Source organism: Dermochelys coriacea, chromosome 27 (genome assembly GCF_009764565.3).
Source record: "Dermochelys coriacea isolate rDerCor1 chromosome 27, rDerCor1.pri.v4, whole genome shotgun sequence".
Taxonomy (NCBI): Eukaryota; Metazoa; Chordata; order Testudines; family Dermochelyidae; genus Dermochelys; species Dermochelys coriacea.
This window is the reverse complement of record NC_050094.1, coordinates 15946148-15960187: the sequence shown is the minus strand read 5'-3', so window position 1 is coordinate 15960187 and position 14040 is coordinate 15946148.

The following is a 14040-nucleotide window of genomic DNA, read 5'->3' as shown; positions in this document are numbered from 1 at the left end:
CACTGAGGGAGCTGGGCCTCCGTGCTTTGCACAACTGCCTGGGTGGCGGGAAGCAGGTGAGAGGGCAGTGGTGGGCTGGGGAGAAAAATATACCAGGAAGCAATGGGGCAAGAGAAGAAATGTGTTTCGTAGCTTGTCATTTCAGCACAGGACGACTGGAGACGCTGGCTGGGCTTGTGGGGGTCTGGTCTTGCGAGGGTGATGCTAGGACTCTCCCTTTAAACTTGGACAGGCTGGGGTTTTAATGTTGTGGTAATGCCCAGAAGAGGGAAGGTGCTTGTCATGACTCCACACTCAGCAGACTCTTTATTCCCTCCCTGAGCCTGTCTGTATTCACCATCCTCGGACCCGAATAAAAGAACCCACTGTGCTTCACCCCACCCTGTCTCCATGTTCTCTGTGTGAGGATGTTAGCAGACGGCTTCTCCCCCTGCCTTGGCTAAGAAGCTCTAGGCCTGGGGGTTTCCCCACAGGAGAAGGACTGTCCAGAGTCCCACATCCTCCAGTCCGTTTCCATGACCACAGACCTTCTGTCCATCTTCCGCTATAGAGTGCCGGGAAGGAGGGAACCCTGGAGAGTCACAAGCCAGGTGAATTTACTTCTGAGCTGAATCTCTCCTGACCATGGGCCTCTTGACTCTCATCGCAGGCAGATGCATGGGTTCGGAGGGGTGGAAGCTCGTGTTAAATAGGAGGGTTGAAGGGCTAGGAGGGCGGGAGTGGGTGGGTGCTCCAAAGGTGGAGCTGTTGAGACTTAGCACAGGAGGGGACGCTGCCAGCTCTAGGCTGGGAAGGGGGGGCCCCAGCAATGCATCTCTCTTGCCAGGTGTCAGTGCGGCTGGCCCCGGCCCCATCACCCCAGTTCCTACCTGACCCCAGGCACCGCGGCAGCCACTCCAGTTCCCACAGGTCCTGCTCTCGTTTTCATCTGTCCCCACCCACCTGGCGCAAGCATGCAGTTTACAGGGAATGACACACGAGGGTGCACCCCCACAGTATTTCCATTGCAGCGGTGCTAGCCTCCACTTCCACAACCTCCGTGCTGGTTTTATCCCCCGCATGCTGGGTGAGAGCCTACCATACTCCTGGATTAAATGCTGACTTTAAGGCTCCTGAGAGTACAGCACAGTGGGGCTGTGAGCTGTGTTGTAATGCACATGTACAGCTACATCCCAACCTGGCATTCAACGTTACAGAATGTGAGCGCTGCATGGGATTCTCTGTGCTTAGTAAAGCTTATAAAGGTGCTCTGTGTAGGCAGGGCACTGGGGACTCTAAACTCCAGCTGAGAGGCCAGGGCACCAATGTGCAAGGTGTGGGATCTGCAGAATCACTGGCTGGAAAGTCCACTTGTTTCTGTCCTGGCTCTATAGTGTTTGCAGGGGTGGGGAAATCCCTGCTCTGGAAACTCCTGGTGTGTTCTGTGGCCCAGTGGCTCTTGCCTGGAAGGAGCTATAGCTGCTCCTGCTGCAGAAGCCCCATCCGGCAGTGAAGCCAGGAGCTGGGTTTGTGGTGTCCCCCGGGGTGTTGCTACAGGATGAAGAAGGAGCAGACTGAAGGCTTTGGGGGACATGGGAAGAAGGAGAGTTCATTATTTCAAGAACTATACCTGTATCAGCCCAGCCTGCCTCAGCGTGGTCCCGAGGGCACTGCCGTCCGGCTCAAGCAGTCATTGTTGGGACAGTACACAATGAAATCAGTAGTTTCCTGCTGCACCTGGAGCCAGGGGAGTAGCTATCAGCCTCTGCAGAGAACATCCCCCACATTCCTCTGTGCAGTCCCAGGCTGATAAAGGCTCCTACCATTGGATCTCAGCTCTGTTATTTTAATTAAAATTGTTTTTCCCTGAGCCTGCTCCATACCATCACCCTCTTGTTGGAAAGTGTCACTGTGAGCACTAGGGGTGAGCATGGGGCCATCTTATGGCTGAGCTCCCAGACCCTAGCTGCAGAGCTGCCCGTATAATAGAATAAGGTGCCATACAGGCAGTAGCAAGCAGGATGACATCACCCGAGTGCACAGCAGAGGTAATAGAGAAAAGCCATCCTGGGAGGATGCCAGAGGCATAGTCATCCCCTCAGCTGAGCTTCAGAAACAGCCTAGGAAATGCTGGATCCAGCCAGCAAATGGCACAGGAGCCATCTCTAAGCCCAGGAATTTTCCTTGCTGCAACGTTGCCTCCTGCCCCAGGAAGGTCTTGCACATTCCTAGAAATTATTTTCTCTCTTCTAGGAACCAAACCGTGCAGCTGTGAAAAAGGATCTGAGCTAGCCCCCTGTGTTCCCTGGTGTTGCACTTGCTGTCTCGTGAAAATTAAGAACAGTGGTAGCTTACATTTATCTAGCGTCTTTCACCCTGCAGGATACGACAGAGGTCTATTAACTCATGAATGGTGTGGAGAAAGTGAATAAGGAACACAAGAACCCCAATGAAATTAATAGGCAGCAGGTTTAAAACAAACAAAGGCAAGTATCTCTTCACACAACGCACAGTCAACCTGTGGAACTCATTACCAGGGGATGTTGTGAAGAATATAATTAGGTTCAGAAAAGCACTAGATAAGTTCATGGAGGATAGGTCCATCAATCGTTATTAGCCAGGATGGTCAGAGATGAAACCCCATGCTCTGGGTGTCCCAAAACTTCTGACTGTGAGAAGCTGGGATTGGATGGCAGGGGCTGGATCACTCAATAATTGCCCTGTTCTGTTCATTCCGTCTGAAGCATCTGACACCAGCCACTGTTGGAAGACAGGATACTGGGCTAGGCGGACCATTGGTCTGGCCCAGCAAGGCCATTCTTATGTTCTTATCCTGAAGTGCTTTGCATACTCATTATTCTGCAATTTCTGTGCTAGTACTCAGCCCAGCCAGCCCCTGTGCAGGGAATTTTTGGGACTAATTCACTTTCAGACAAAATTTTAAACCTGTGTCTCTCTTTGGATTTTTCAAGTCACTGCAATAGGATGGACAGACATGGGGGGTGGTTCTGGGAACTGGTGAGATCAGGTTCTCATAACTGAGGAGGAGTGAGCTCTGAAGAACAGAGGTTTATAATCAGCAGATCGGAGCCCTGGTTGTCAATAAATCCACTGTGGGTTTCCAGATCAGCAAGAGACTGATGGGGCAGGTGACTAGTGAGGGAACTGCTCAAATATTAAAGCCCACATCTTCCATCCCTAACTCTGCACCTGAGAGGCAAGTATTGTTCCTACCAGATAAAACATTTGTCAATTCTGGGCCTGACTACATAATGGTACACATGCTAGTTAGTGTATTAAAGCAGCAGCAGTTCTTTTGTTACAAAGATCATTCTAAAGCACAGCAGGGTCTGAACAGAGCGGAGTTTTCTCTTTGAATCCCATGTAACTGTTACTACAGTAGATTTCCTTAAATGTGTTAGCTGCAGTTAATTGCTTGAAAGCGCGTCAAGCTAGCAAAACACACAACCTCCCCCAACCCATTAGAAAAATTCACAATAAAAGTTTTGTTCCTTAATGGACAGGTGGGGAAAAAGACCATGATCTTCTTTATGGAACCGCCAAAAGTCATGGGTTCTGTCACAGGAATTCTGATCATGACAAAGAGCCAGACAACTGGATACAATACATCTATTTGTAAAGTTCTCACCATCTTTTCCATTATCACAGGTTTCAGAGTAGCAGCCGTGTTAGTCTGTATTTGCAAAAAGAAAAGGAGTACGTGTGGCACCAAAAAAAAAACTTGTGGTTTTTTCCACCAAATGCATCCGATGAAGTGAGCTGTAGCTCACGAAAGCTTATGCTCTAATAAATTTGTTAGTCTCTAAGGTGCCACAAGTACTCCTTTTCTTTTTGCATCTTTTCCATTGTTACTGATTACACCTCTTGTTTTAGCCTGGTGAATTATCCACTAGAATGTGACTGTGCTACAGGACCAACTGGAAAAAAATTCTCCATGATAATTTCTTTGTGATTTAGTTTTTCCTAATGTGGATTTTCTATTTTCAGAGCAATTTCTATTGTTGCTCTAGTCCCACAGCTACTCCTGCTGTAGGAATAATACAAAGCCCAGCAGGAAGCATCATAAATCTACTACCCAGAGTCTGATGCAAAGTTCCTTTCTGGTCATACTAAATAATTAACAGAACGTTACAGTCTTTCCCAGATGTGCCCTTAGACTATGCTGTAAGGGATAAGGGAATTAATCCTAATATTAAAGGATGGCAATGCAGAACTACACTAGCATCAGAGTGCAGGCTACATAAGAAATTGTAGATAAAAGAATCCTCCTACTCTGAAATATTAATGAATAGAGATACTGAAGGACACATGCAGCAGCAAAATTCCTATTGAAGGTGGAGCCATGAGTGAATAGGAGAGGAGGATTATATTATATGTTGCTTAGGTCAGATGCAATAATTTATAGTGCCTTGTCCATTCTGCTTGGGGGTTCTGCAAATGCTTCCTAGCACCATGAGTGAAGCAGCATTTGCAGCACTATACAGGCGAGACACACACTGCTGGAAAGGGACCATTGCCTGGCCCCAATCCCCTGACCTGGGTCAGAGTCCCAGAGGTCACATGACGGGGTGAGTGTTATCATGAACATATAGCTTCCCCGCTACTGTTAAGTGTATTTCTAAATAAGGTCTTCTTGACACCCCAGCATGCTGCTGCTGAACATTCCCTTCCTCCCACTGGCCTCTGCAAGAGAGCCCAGTTCTGTGGGACACCCAGCCTCTGCATGCTGACTCAGTGCAAAGCAGCTCACCAGTTTGGAGTGAGCTGGATACTGGCCCATCATTCCATTAATGCTAGTGGAAGGGACTGGAGCACATTAAGCAGACAATCTACCCAACAGCCACTGGGATCTGACCTGCAGTAACCCCTTGCTCTCCCAGGAAAGGAAATCCCACTGAACAGGGCAGTAACACTGTAATGTGGACTGAGACTCTGGAGCGAACTACACCTTCACTTGTGACTCCATGATGCCCTCCCAGCCCCACCATGAGATGGGTCAATATCATTCACCCTACGTTACCAAGAAGGAAACAGACATGGACAAGGGAAGTGACTTCCCAGATGCTCTGAGAGGAGTCAATGCCAGAGTGGGACGCAGGAGTTGCATGCTCCCTATTCTTGGGTCAGCCCCATAGACCACAAATTCCCTCTGCTTCACCATAGCCAAACATTGGGATGGGCGCTTGGGACAGGGAGCCTGTCCCCGCAGCATATACCCTGCCCCCACTGCAGTGAGAGAGCTGCCACACAGCACACCTAGGAACAAGTCAGCCTACATTCCCTAGGCCACAGCTGGCTGGGTGTCATGTGTCACTAGGCCAGCCCCAGGGGGGTTTATGTGACAATATTAGGATATTTGAGTCCTTTACAGCTGCATAAAGCCCCTGAGAAGGAGGTTGGCATGAACTTTGCTGATATTCTCAGGAGATTCGTTCTGTCAAATGAATCAGCCCTAATGCTACCCAAACATTGCCTCCCCCTCTGCGTTTCAATCACAGTAATATCGTAATCCGCTACAACACTGGAGACCACTTGATACAATGAATATTGATCTCTGTGTATCTTGATAGCTGATATACTCGTGGAAGGTCAGAAGGGGAAGTGCCATGTTAAATGAGTCAGACAGAATGAAAGAGCAAAGCAGGGACTCAGCAAGGGCAGCAGCCCTGTTGGTCCAAACTCAGCAGCTGTCCCAACCCCATCCAGAAACGTGTCTGCACTGAAGACATAAGAACAACCATACTGGGTCAGACCAATCATCCATCTACCCTAGCATCCTGTCTTCCATCACTGCCCAGTGCCTGATGCTTCAGAGAGAATTAACAGAACGGAGCAATTATTGCATGATCCAGCCTGTCATCTAGTCCCAGCTTCCAGCAGTCTGAAGTTTAGGGACACCCAGAGCATGGGGCTGCATCCCTGACCATCTTGGCTAGTAGCCATTGATGGACCTATCCTCCATCAACTTATCTAATTCTCTAATTCTGATTATACTTTTGGCCTTCACAACATCCCTTGGCAATGAGTTCCACAGGTTGACAGTGTATTGTGTGAAGAAGTACTTCATGTTTGTTATAAGCCTGCTGGTTCATGTGTTATGTGAAGGCATAAATGACACTTCCTTAGTCACTCTCTTCACACCATTCATGATTTTATAGACCTCTATGACATCCGCCCTTAGCTATCTCTTTTCTAAACTGAACAATCCTTGTCTTTTTAATCTCTCCTCACATGGACACTGTTCCTTACCCCTAACCATTTTTGTGCCCTTTCTTTGTACCTTTTCCAATTCTAATCTATCTTTTTTGAGATGGGGTGACCAGAACTGCATGCAGCATTCAAGATGTGGGCGTACCATGGATTTATATAGTAGCATTATAATATTTTATGTCTTATCTATCCCTTTCCTAATGGTTCCTAACGTTCCATTAGCTTTTTTGACTGTTTCTGCACACTGAGCAGATGTTTTCAGAGAACTCTCCATGATGAATCCAAGGTCTCTTTCTTGAGCTGTAACTGCTAACTTAGACCCCCATCATTTTGTATGTATAGCTGTAATTATGTTTTCCAAGTGTGCATTACTTTGCATTTACCAACATTGAATTTCATCTGCCATTTTGTAGCCCAATCACCCAGTTTTGTGAGATCACTTTGTAACTCTTCACAGTCAGCTTTGGACTTAACTATCTTGAATAATTTTATATCTGCAAACTTTGCCACCTCACTGTTTACCCCTTTTCCAGGTCATTTATAAATATGTTGAACAGCACTGCTCCCAATTCAGATCCTTGGGGGCCTCTGCTGTTTACCCCTTTCCATCCTGAAAACTGACCATTTATTCCTATCTTTTAACCAGTTACTGATCCATGAGAGGACCTTCCCTCTTATCCCAAGACTTCTTACTTTGCCTAAGAACCTTTCAAGCAGGAGCTTGAGAAAGAGTTGTCACTACCCTATTTATTCAGCACATAACTGCTGCATCTGTCCCTGAAATTCCCTTCTCCATTATTGCTCACTGATCTGTTATTTCATGCTGCATGTTTTCACTTTTCTGAATTAGCTTTATGCTCCTTGCAGGTGCTGCTTGCTGTGATTGTACTTTTGCTCTGGTTCTGGGTGATTACATCTGCCTACTTGGAGCTGTCAGCAGTGAGGACTCTCCCATCAGTCTAGGTCACAAACCAGCTTCCAGCAACATCACAGCCCACTGGCTGACTTTCAGTGCTAGAGCCCAGCTGCACCCATTGAACTGCTTCTACCTGTTTGAAAACTCCAAACAACTACTCTGAAGTGACTGAGCTAGAACCCATGGAAGGAAGAGCTCTTAGAAGGATGAATGGTTTAGAGAGGGAGACAGGTGTCAATCATGGAGCTGAGCAAAATGTTGCAGCACCAGGAGTGGAGACTGCAGGAAACTTGCCTGCTTTTGTTACAGATGCTCACACAGGAGCAGAGCAGGTGGTTGGCTTTCACTTTATAGCATTGCATTTAAATCGGGGTTTCACTTGCCCATTCCAGCTGCATTTCGCAGTTGGATTTGGAGTTTGTCTGAACCCAAATCTTATGGGCTACACAGGCTCCAACATATTAGAACCAAAGGATCTCATCACACAAACCGCCAAGGAAGAACCTCTACCAGTCCCCACAGCATGGGGAAATTTCTTAATCTCTGCTCCCCTTGTGTGTGAACACTGAACTCAGTGCTCCCTCTGCTGGACTCAGGGAGAGTCACTGACTAACTAATAAAGAGAAAAGGAGTACTTGTGGCACCTTAGAGACTAACAAATTTATTAGAGCATAAGCATTCGTGAGCTACAGCTCACTTCATCGGATGCATTTGGTGGCTTTTTTCCACCAAATGCATCCGATGAAGTGAGCTGTAGCTCACGAAAGCTTATGCTCTAATAAATTTGTTAGTCTCTAAGGTGCCACAAGTACTCCTTTTCTTTTTGCAAATACAGACTAACACGGCTGCTACTCTGAAACTTGACTAACTAATGCTGCCTAGGCCCTTGTCAACCAGGAAAGCGGCTGCTTCGCTCCAGCTGTCCCTGACATCATTCCTCACCCTGGTTCTGCTCCTGGCCAAAAAAAATAGATGGGAACGGGACAGCTCCACCACAGCCTGACCGCTACAAACCGCAGACAAGTAACGGTGCTTTATGCAAACCTTCCCCACATCCCCCCAACCTGTCCGCACACAATGGAAACAGGATCCCTGGCTCCTCGGCTTGCGTCTTTCCCACTATTTATCCTCTCACAGGCTCTACATTTCTGCTTGTTAATGGCAGAGGATTTGGGAGCTGGCAGCACCTGGCATCAGGTTTCCCCTTCTGGGATTTGCTTTAAACTTCTGTAGTTTGTGGAAACTCCGCTTATTGGACCTTCTCCAGGGAAATCATTGGGAAAATAATTTGGGGGGGGGGGCAGGGGGCAGAGCCCTAGAACTGACTAACAGTTTTCTGCCCCATATTAGCAGGCACAAGTCAGCCAAAGGGAACACAGATCTGTACCTTACACTGGCATTTCTATCCCTCTGCCTCTCGTAGGGTGATCAGACAGCAAGTTGGACTTGATGATCTCCTGAGGTCCCTTCCAACCCTGATATTCTATGATTCAAGTGTGAAAAATCAGGACAGGAGGTGGGGGGGTAATAGGAGCCTATACAAGAAAAAGACCCAAAAATCAGGACCGTCCCTATAAAATCAGGATATCTGGTCACCCTAGCCCTTCGCAGCCATCCTCAGCTGGGGTAGGCGCTGCATCCTTTGTCCTGCTGAATTCTGGGGTTTATCCTGAGCTAGAGCAGCCCCAAACCAGATTCCAGGCTTTAGAAATACAGCAGCTGCACAGGTTGAAGGGACAAAGGGAAACCCACCCCCTCTCGGTTTAGGTTTAGGTTTAGGTTTAGGTTCCGTTCCGTTCCGTTCCGTTCCGTACACCACACCACACCACACCACACCACTGACCTACTAGACTGAAGAGACTGAATTTATTGCCTGCCACTAGTCACCTGACTTGGGTCAGAGTTGAAAGGGTCAGCACCCTTGTCATATGATAGGTTAGTGTCACCTGATTTCCCAATTACAAAGACCTAATTTGCAAATGGATACAATTAATTTAGGCTTGAATAGAGACTGGGAGTGGATGGGTCATTGCACAAATTAAAACTATTTCGCCATGTTTATCCCCCCACTGTTCCTCAGACGTTCTTGTCAACTGCTGGAAATGGCCCACCTTGATTATCACTACAAAAGATTTTCTTCCTTCCCCCCACCCTCCCTACCCGCTGGTAATAGCTCATCTTAAGTGATCACTCTCCTTACAGTGTGTATGATAACACCCATTGTTTCATGTTCTCTGTGTATATAAATCATCTCCCCACTGTATTTTCCACTGAATGCATCCGATGAAGCGAGCTGTAGCTCACAAAAGCTTATGCTCAAATAAATTTGTTAGTCTCTAAGGTGCCACAAGTACTCCTTTTCTTTTTGCGAATACAGACTAACACTGCTGCTACGCTAAAGACCTACCACACATCCTGAGCACACAGTGCTCAAAGTTCAAACCAAGCAAAGGCCCAGGGCAGGCCTCTGTGGGAGTCAGACTCTGGCCAGAGCCCTGCACATAAAGGAATCTTAGAATTTTTTTTCCAACAAAAATGTTGTTTCTCTTTCATTCTCCTATAATTAAAAAAACTCAGATAGGAAGTTGCTCAGAACTCCTGTTTTGGGGGAAGATATCTGTAGCAAACACCACAGCGGTGAATGCTACTGGAAGTTCTGCAGGTGGGAAACGAGGGTTGTAACGGAAAGTGTTTTCCATCCTGAGCTATCGCGCTAGCTAGCGGCCATTCTAATATAACAGTGAGAAACCTAAAAAGAAAAGAAGTACTTGTGGCACCTTAGAGACTAACAAATTTATTTGAGCATAAGCTTTTGTGAGCTACAGCTCACTTCATCGGATGCTGTAGCTCACAAAAGCTTATGCTCAAATAAATTTGTTAGTCTCTAAGGTGCCACAAGTACTCTTTTTCTTTTTGCGAATACAGACTAACACGGCTGCTACTCTGAAACCAGTGAGAAACCTGCTCAGAAGTAGTGCCCCGTTCCCTCTGCTGCAGGAACAGATCATTCACAGCACAGCCAGAACTCAGCCTTTCTTGGCAGACTCATTCTTGAAGGTTGTGCAGCCCATCTGAGCCACAGCCAGGATGCCAGCATTGCTGAATCTCATGATAATTGGTGTTTTTCTGAAAGCTGCAGCTTCTGGAAGCACGAGAGTGCCTAAGAATCTCAGCTCTCTCTCTTTTTTGTTTTTTAAGTAAGTTTCTAGCCTTCATGGTTGTGAAGAAAAGCTTGAAAACATGCAGCAAGTGCAGCCTAAAGGCTCAAAAGCCAGAAGGCAAAGGAAAAGAACCAAACAGGGATTCAAAAAAAACCAGAACTTCAGGATTTTAAGATGTCACATGATTTTTGAATGCTGGGTCTAGTGCTAAGTGGGATGTGCAGGCTGGGCTGCTTACCTCGCATGTATTTGTGTTGACTCAAGTATCCAATTGATGGAGAGAGAGTGAAGAGTGAGCAGCCATAGCCCAAAGCTCATCACAGACTTCTCCACCAGGAGATGGAATCAAATAGGTGGCTTGAATTTATTTTTCCAAACTTGAAGGAAATCAAACAGTGGCCTTATGACAGGGGTTCTTAAACTGGGGATCAGGACCAATCAGGGGGTCATGAGGTTATTATATGGGGGGTAGCGAGCTGTCAGCCTCCACCCCAAACCTGGCTTTGCCTCCAGCATTTATAATGGTGTTAAATATATTAAAAAGTGTTTTTAATTTATAAGGGGGGGTCGCACTCAGAGGCTTGCTATGTGAAAGGGGTCACCAGTACAAAAGTTTGAGAACCACTGCCATATGCCAAAGCTCTCCTTAGAGAGAAACCTTATCACTCAGGCTGGTTTGAGTCATGGAGACTTTCTGATCACACCCAGCTAGTAATGGAGGTTGAATCAGTTTTCTGAAATGGCTGTGACCAAACACTGTTACACTGTGGTTTGCATCTACACACTACCATAGATCACAAGCCATTCTAGGGCCTAGCTGCCAGCACTGGAGGCTCTCATGTGGTTTCTGATAGCAAAGTTACTCTTTTATATATTGTTGCCCCCTGTGCTAAAATCATGCCAACCCCAGCCATCTTGGAGGGAACAAACATCCTCTCCAGCACAATTCTGTATGAGACACCATTTCTGAACAAACCTGCAGCAAGCCCAGTTCTGTCCCCAGGGTATGTAAGTGCCTAAGCTGTGTGAAGTGAGCATGCATTAAGATAAGAAGATTAGTTAGAACACAGGACTGGGAGTCAGCACCTAGTCTCTGCCACTGACTCAGAGTGACCTTGGGCAAGTAGCTTCCCCTTGCCTGTGTCCTTGTAGAAGGGAGGTAACACTGAACACAGACAGGATCAGGAAGCATATCTACATTAAACAGGGAGGTGCTGTTTTGAGTGGCATTTTTTGGTGTAGAACTGCACTTTGACTGAACCAACTGCTCACCAGCCACAAGCACGGGGTGATTGTTCTGAATTTAAATAAACTAGTGTGCAGGTTTCTTCACCCCAAGCCTATAGTCAGACCAGCTACAGGATTTATGTATGCTGTAGAACATACACCTATAAACCACATTTGGGAGATTCAAATACTCAGTTACCATATTCCCAGCTGGCCTGAAAGAACAATACATTCATAAATGAGAAATTCCACCAAACTGCTAATGGGTCAGTATCGTGACCCACTCTGTAATTGTCACAAAATCTCATGAAAACCGAATTAGGAGAAAACAAAACTCTCATTGTATGGCAGCACACTGCTGTCACAATGGCTCTGGTAACAAGCCCATTAAATGAAGGGAAGGCAGTTGCTATAACAGATGGAATACGTGTGGGGCTGCCTGTAAAAGTCTTATTTATCTTTCTTGGATTAAGGGCAAAAGGTTGATTTATTTGGAGAGAGAGTGTGCGTGTGAGAGAAGTTTGATATTTTTTGTCCAGGATACTTTATGTGACAAGCAGGCTGTATGCAGGCGATACATACAAAGTGGACTGCAGATCTTTGGCATGTGCAGCTGGAGTTTGAACAAGTGCACTGGATGTTTTGTGTCCCCACAAAGATTCACAGCTGTACTCCACAGAATCGAAGGGGAGCAGGCAGGGGCTCCTTGTACTTGTGGGTAGGAGAGCATCACACCAACCCCTGGGAAACCAGTGGGAGTGACCTTACCTGAGGCTAGTTACTGCACCTTGCATCAGAGTGCTCCAAAAGTAACACTCCCAGCTTCTAGAAGTGGAAAGTCCACAGAGAGACTTTGACGTGAGCTGGGCCGGAGAGGCTGCAAGCTCCTCTTTGTCAGAGCCCAAAGCTCCTGAAAAGAGCAGAGTGTTTCAGATTGCAGCTTCTTGCATTTCAACTGAGAGGCCTTTTGAATAAAGCAGCTGCTACCAGGACACATGATGCTATAGCCAGCTAGCAGAAGGCAGGGCAGAACTGCCCTTTGCCTACTCAGATCCTGACCACTGATATCTGATGGCAGCCTGCCCACCGCCTATTATAGCAGCACTGGTTATACATTTTTAATCGCTGGGTTCCTAGATCTCCATCCCTGGCTCTCCCTGTGTTTAACGGTAACTTGCCTTCTGCCACCAGCCATAAAGCTAACAAGGATGCTTTGGCAGCCATTTCCCTGCTTAATTACAGCTTATGGCTTTGTGCAAGCACTTCATCCAAGCAGAGAGCCACCCCAGCCTGAGGGCATATTGTTCTCTCCCCCCAACCCCCCACGTGCGAGCCTGCTGCTGCTGCTGCCAGGGATGAGAAGCTAGAGCCAGCACACCCCATCACATCATGTTCGTGAAAAGATCTCTGCTATTATACCAAGCACCATAACCAGGGCTGCAGAAGTGTAAGGAGATGGTTCATTTCTATGAATCTGATCCCCAGTGGTGGAGAGGGATGGATGAGGAGGCTGTGTGTATGGCTGTACGTACACTGCTCTGGGTCAAAAGTTCTCTCAGGCCTGTCTACATGGGAAAGTTTTTACCAGTTATACCAGTTTAACCCCCTCTGTTGACACACTTATGCTAGTGGAAAAGTGTCTTTTTTGGTTTAAACACCTTCCTAAATGGATATAAGCGAATGCCACTCTGATACCATAATCCAAGTGCCTACAGACTGGGGCTTATATTAGTATAACTATATTGGTTTAAATTCACATTTTACCGTATATTGGTATAACCTTCCAACATAGACAAGTCCTCAGACCCTCTGTCACCTTCATTTCCCCAGAGTTTAGTTACATGCACACTACTGAAATATTCTTTAGACTAACTGCAGATGGACCTCCTAGAGGAATCACTGAGTGAAATTCTAGGGCCTGTGTTATACTTGAGGATAAACTAGACGCTTATAGTTATCCTTTCTAGCCTCAGAATCTACAAATATCAATGAACAGTTGCTTAATGTTAGACTAGAAACTTTTGCAATGACTGTGCTTCCTTCTGGCTCCAATTCCATGGGTACAGTGACTGAGGTAACTGCTTTCTAGCATCTGCCAGTGGATACATCCGAGAACTTGATGCTCCGAGTTGTTCTGAGCAGGACAGGTCTATAAAGCCTATTGCAAAGGGTTATGTGTAAACCAACATGCCTGTTTCATAGTTCAGTTCTAGAAGGCATGTGTGCGCAGTCTTTTGATTCCCCTACCAAAGAAGGGCAGAGCTGCCAAGTCAGCCAAGGAAACAGAAAATGCTGTTCCAAACAGGGAGAAAGATAAAAAAGAATTTGGAATGAAGAGACCTTGCCTTTAAGCCTCACTGCTGTCTGACCTGAGCCCTCAGTTAATATATCCCACATCTTCCACCGGCTTTTTAAAAATGTGGTTCAAACACAAAGTTTCACTGGTAACAGGTACAGCAGCACAAAGAGGTTTTACCAGGAAGGAAGCCATTCTGTTACCACCAAAAGACAAAGCCCTAGTGCATA